This window comes from Capricornis sumatraensis, chromosome 3, assembly GCF_032405125.1.
Source record: "Capricornis sumatraensis isolate serow.1 chromosome 3, serow.2, whole genome shotgun sequence".
NCBI classification, from domain to species: domain Eukaryota; kingdom Metazoa; phylum Chordata; class Mammalia; order Artiodactyla; family Bovidae; genus Capricornis; species Capricornis sumatraensis.
In genome coordinates, this window is record NC_091071.1 from 70,970,850 (window position 1) to 70,977,378 (window position 6,529).

Genomic DNA, 6,529 nt, shown 5'->3' on the forward strand with positions numbered 1-6,529 from the left:
GAGAAAGAATCCACCCTAACAAGGTGGCAAATGAGCCAGTGCAGGCGCCATGGCAAGCTTAGGTACTTCCGGCCCTCTGTCCTGACCCCAAAGAAAGATTGTATCAGAGGCAGAAGGGTGTTATACTGTGGTATACTCATTCAGAAGGTCTGGTTCAGATAGATTCAATAATTCTATACTGGATAATCTTTTATGTTTTAAAATTCTATTAAAAAATAAGTAACTTGAAAAGGCAGGTGTATATACTATTACATTCAGTGGAGTGAATGTCTCCTGATTCATCATATGGGTTCTCAGTTCCCATAGATTTGACATGGGTTTCAATAGTAAAGCTTTCTATACTTTTTGTCTCTCTCACTGGAAAGTCAACTCTTTGAGGACACAAGCATATTCCTCAATCTTCTATTAAACTAATACTCACTGTGCATAAATTATCTTCTTTTATTAAATATATTTTCCAGTATTCTTGCCCAGAAAATCCCACGGACAGAGGAGCCTGGTGGGTTACAGTCCAGGGGATTGCAAAGAGTCAGACATGACTGAGCACACACACACACCCACCACACACACATTAAATATGTTTACTGTAGAAACAGTGGTGGATGATATAATTTAGTAAGCTGAAAACTGGACCACTGAATCTGGCCTGGGTTCAGGGAATAGAGACTAAAGACTTAGCCTCCACTCAAGTTGCTGTTACTTTGATTTTGTTCTGAATAAGCTAACAAGCAGAGTGAAAGATACAAACAAGATGTACATGCCAGAGAGTGAATGTGTCTTCCCATAGCCTCTCTTGTGTCTTTCAGAAGACACCCAAAGTTTGCATTTCTTAGCAATTCTGCAGGTGGGATACCCCTCAAGGCAAAGCCTCAGGAACAAGTTAGACTATCATAGAAGGTAATTACCTTGAGACTCAGCGAGCCATGGCCAGGCCTAACTGCCACATTCTGGGCCTTGAAATTCTTATGCCCACAGTCAGACGGTCTCCCATTTCCTCTGAGTACAAGGGAGGGCCTGGGAGTGCTCCATTGCATCTTTTTGGGTTTTCATGGGCAGGCCTTTTGAAAAATAGGAAACCCATACATGAAATTGAACCCAAGTATCATCAAGCAAGGGCTTCCCTGATGGCTCGGATGGTAAAGCATCTGTCTGCAGTGCGGGAGACCCAAGTTCAATCCCTGGGTTGGGACGATCCCATGGAGAAGGAAATGGCAGCCCACTCCAGTACTCTTGCCTGGAAAATCCCATGGATGGAGGAGCCTAGTAGGCTACAATCCATGGGGTCGCAAAGAGTCAGACATGACTGAGTGACTTCACTTTCACTTTCATCATCAAGCAATGTATTAATATATAGAAAATTATGGTTGCTATTGCTTAGTTTTAACATGAATTGTTAATTCCACAAATATAGATGGCCTGCCTACCATGTGTTTGAAGATACAGAAGTAAATGAAACAGCCCCTGCCTCCTGTATTAGGAAAGCTTGGAGTCTTGTTAAATTCACTGCGCCTTTCTCTAAGACCCTTACTTTATGGAGGGTGGACAGGAAAAAAACAGGATACACTGGTTTGAAACTTTTTTTTCAAGTTTATTATCATTAATTCCAGGTTGTTTAATAACCTTTTGATCTCTTTTGGTTTTCCCCTATCCCTCTGTCCTCTGCTATTTCCCCTAAAATAATACTCAGTGTCTGTTTTCATTAACTCGATATGTTTACTCTGAAAACAAGGCTGTGTGTGTGTTCAGTTGCTAAGTTGTGTCCAACTCTTTGAGACCCAATGGACTATAGCTCGCCATGCTCCTCTGTCCATGGAATTCCCAAGCAAGAATATTGGAATGTGTTGCTGTTTCCTTCTCCAGGAGATCTTCCTGACCCAGGGATCAAACCTTAGGCTCCTGTACTGGCAGGCAGATTCTTTACCACCAAACCACCTGGGAAGCCCTGAAAACAGAGCTGAGGGTTATCAACTTGAAAGATTGATTCCTCTTTGTCTCTGGCTAAGGCAAACTCTGGGAGACTCACAAGAATATGCAGAGATTTATTCTAGTTCTTAGAGTGCTAGAAAGGATCACTGACAGAGACAGACAGAACTTCATCATTTTAGGATTTCAGGAGTGTATTGTGGAAGATCAAATGTGGACATGTGAGTCAGCCAGTAGTAGGCTTTGTACAATCTCAAATTCCAGATTAATCTGAAGAAAATGAACTTGTTTTCATGAAAATTCACCCTTTGTATTTCTTAAGAATTATTGCTTAATGAGTGCATATACTTCTTTCTATAATTGTTCCTGGATTTTGTAGATGCAAAATATTCTAAAAGAATTAACTAAGCCTAGGGAAAATCCTTTTACATAGTAAGTATACAAAAGATCTCAGAGTATACATACCTCAGGGCCTTTGAACTATTTGTTTTCAAAGTTCTAGTCTTTCTTCCTTCAGGCCTGAGCACAAATGTCATATCAGAGAGAACTTTGCTGACCACCATATATAAATAGAACCTCTCTCACAATTTTGCCATTCCATCTTCTTCATCCAGATTTAATTTTTTTGTAACATTTATCACCAACTTCTTTTTCAATTTTACTGAGATATAATTGACATACAGCACTGTATAAGTTTAAGGTATACAGCATAATGGTTTGACTTACATATATCATGAAATGATTACCACAATACACTTTTTTACTCTTTCTTGGAGCTTGCTCATGTATTATGGCTGTATAATATCCCATTGTGCAGTAGTGTCATAATTTAAATAATTTTACATGGACATGTAGATTGTTCTCAGTCTTTTCCTGCTCCAAACAATCTTGCAATGGATAAACTTGTATACGTGTTATTTCACACATATGTAAATACATCTGTAAGATAAATCCCTAAATATTAGAGTGATAAATAACACTCTTCATCTTCACCCAGGTTTCTGAGCCAATTGAGACATAAATCAAAAGCATTAGGCAGATAGGTGATCAAAAGTATGACCTTTATTACTGATAAGATCTGATACTAAAGAATGTGACTTAACATTTACTTACATAAGAGGGCTTCCTAATTCTGAATCTCTCCATTTAATCACAGGTAATGTTGGTCACCTACAGGCCTCTCAGAACAGGTTTTGGAGAGAGAAAGGGCTGAGTGGAGCCTTCCCTGTTTATTCTTTACAAATGTAATAATTATAATAGAAAAGTCATCCCTTTTGTGCAGTCATTATGGAAAACAGTATGGAGATGCCTCAAGAAATTAAAAACAGAATGACCAGAAGACCTAGAAATTTCACTTGCAGGTATTTATCTGAAGAAAATGAAAACATCAATTAGAAAGGACACAAGCATTATTTACAACAGCCAAGATATGGAAGCAGTCTAAATGCCAATCAATAGATGAATGGATAAAGAAGATTTTGTGTATATTAATATAATGGAATAGTACTCAGCCAAAAGAATGAAATCTTGCCATTTGTGACAACATGAATGGACCTTGAGGGTATTATGCTAAGTGAAATAAGTCACGGAAAGACAAATACTGTATGATTTCACTTATATGTGCAATCTAAGAAACAAATGAATAAATGTAGCAAAACCAAAATGGTTGTAAATATAGAGAACAAACAGGTGGTTGCCAGAGGGTGGGGAAGTGAGGGGAGGAAAGAAATAGATGAAGGATATTAAGAGGTAAAAACTTCCAGTTGCAAAATAAATGAGTTACGGATATAAAAAATACAGTGTGGGGAATATAGTCAATAAATGTAATACTTTGTATGGTGATATAACTAGACTTATTGTGGTGATTATTTTGAAATATGGAATCACTATGTTGTCTATCAGGAAGTAATAAAGTGTGGTGGGTCAATTTACTTCAAAAACAAACTCACAGAAAAAGAGGTCAAATGTGTAATTACTAGAGAGAGGAGGTGGGGTGGGCGAACTGGATGAAGACAGTTAAAAGATACAAACTTAATTTACAAGGTAAATAAGTACTAGAAATGTAATGTGCAATGTGCAACATGTTAAATATAATTAGCACTGCTGTATGTTAGATGTGAAAGTTTTAGGGGAGTAAATCCTAAGTGTTCTCATCACAGAGAAAAGGTTTTATGTATTTCTCTAAATGCTTATCTATATAAGATGATGGGTGGTCACTAAACTTACTGTGATGATCGTTCTGTGATGTATGTCAAGTCTTTGTGTCGCAGATCTTAATGTTACACAGTGCTGTATGTCACATGTCACATATCTCAAAAACACAGGAATTTAAAACCGAACAACAGCAAAATGATAGTCATTCCTCCTTCTCTAGGAAGAAGCAAGTGGGGGTGTTAAGCTAGTAGAGCTACTTCCACGTGGAAGGGCCACTGGGAGAGGGGAAGAAGTGTTCCCGCCCTAACAAGGAACTCTTCTGACCCGAAAGGATTTGCACTTATATTATAGATCAGTGAGACAGAATAGAAAACCCAGAAATAAGCCCACACACTTATGGTCAATTAATCTATGACAAAGAAGGCAAGAATATACAAAAAAAGAAAAGACAGTCTCTTCAATAAGTGGAGCTGGAGGACTTCCCTGGGGGCTCAGTGGATGAGGATCCGCCTGCCAATGCAGGGGACACAGGTTTGATCCCTGGTCCAGGAAGAGTCCACACGCCACAGAGCAACCGAGCCCTTGTGTTGTAACTGCTGAAGCCCATGCACCCACAGCCTATGCTCCGCAACAAGAGGGGTTGCTGCAATGCCGCGCCTGAGCACGGCGATGAAGAGCAGCCTCCACTCTCCCCAGCTAGAGAAAGCCCGAGTGCAACAACGGAGGTCCAGCACAAAAAAGTAAAATTAACTAATTAATATTTCTCGAAAAGAGAAGATAATATATTTTTTAAAATAAGTGGTGCTAGGAAACCTGGACAGCTACATGGAAAAGAATGAAATTAGAACATTTTCTCACACCATATACCAAAAGGCTCAAAATGAATTAAAGAACTAAATGTAAAACCAGATACTATAAAACTACTAGAAGAAAACATAGGCAGAACACTCTCTGACATAAATCGCAGCAGTATTTTTTTTAAATTTTCTCCTAGAGTAACGGAAATAAGAGCAAAAATAAGCAAATGGAACCTAATTAAACTTAAAAGCTTCTGTACAGCAAAGGAAACCATAAAAAAATGAAAACACAACTTACAGACTGTGAGAAAATATTTGAAAGATGCTACTGACAAGGGGTTATTTCCAAAATATACAAAATATTAAAAAACAAATAACCCAATTTAAAAAAAAACGGACAGAAGACTTAAATAGACATTTCTCCAAAGGAGACATACAGATAGTCACTGGCATATGAAAAGATGTTCAATATTGCTAATTATTAGAGAAAGGCAAATTAAAACTACGATGAGATATCACTTCACACCAGTCAGACTGGCCATCATTGAAAAGTCTACAGGGCTTCCCTAGTGGGTCATGTGGTAAAGAATCCACCTGCCTATGCAGGAGACACTGGTTTGATCTCTGATCTGGGGAGATCCCACATGCTGCAGAGCAAATAAGCCCACGTGCCACAACTATTGAGAATGTGCTCTAGAACCTGGGAGCCACAACTGAGCCCACGTGCTGCAACTGCTGAAGCCCGTGCACCCTAGAACCTGTGCTCAGCAGCATGAGAAGCCACCACAATGTGAAGCCTGTGCACTGTAACTAGAGAAAAGCCTGCACAGCAACAAAGACCCAGCTCAGCCGTAGATAATGAATAAAATTATTTTTTAAAAGTCTACAGATAATAAACGCTGAAGAGGGTATGGAGGAAAAGGAACCCTCCTACACTGTTGGTGGGAATGTAAATTGGTACAGCCACTATGGAAAACAGTATGGAGGTTTCTTGAACAACTACAGAGAGTTATCATGTGACCCTGCAATCCCACTGCTGGGCCTGAATCTGGAGAAAACTCCAATTCAAAAACACACACGCACCCCAGTGTTCTTAGCAGTACTATTTGCAACTGCCAAGACATGGAAACAACTTAAATGTCCATCTACAGATGAATGGATAAAGAAGACATGATATATATACAATAGAATATTACTCAGCCACAAAAAAGAATGAACTAATGACATTTGTAGTAACATAAGATGGGCCTACAGACAGTCATATTAAATGAAGTAAGTAGATAGAGAAAGACAAATATCTTGTGATATCAACTACATGTGGAATCTAAAAAAAATGATCCAAATGAACTTATTTACAAAACTGAAATAGACTCAGACATAAAAAACAAACTTATGGCTTCCAAATAGGATAGTGGGGAGGCAGGAGTAGAGACGAATTAGGAGTCTGGGATTGACATAAATACACTATTATATATAAAATAGATGAACAAGCGTCTACTATATAGCGTGCCTGCGTGCTGTCGTTTCAGTTGTGTCCAAATCTTTACAACCCCAGGGACTGTAGCCCGCCAGGCTCCTCTGTCCATGGAATTCTCCAGACAAGAATACTGGAGTGGGTTGCCATGGCTCTTCCCGACCCAGGGATCAAACCCAAG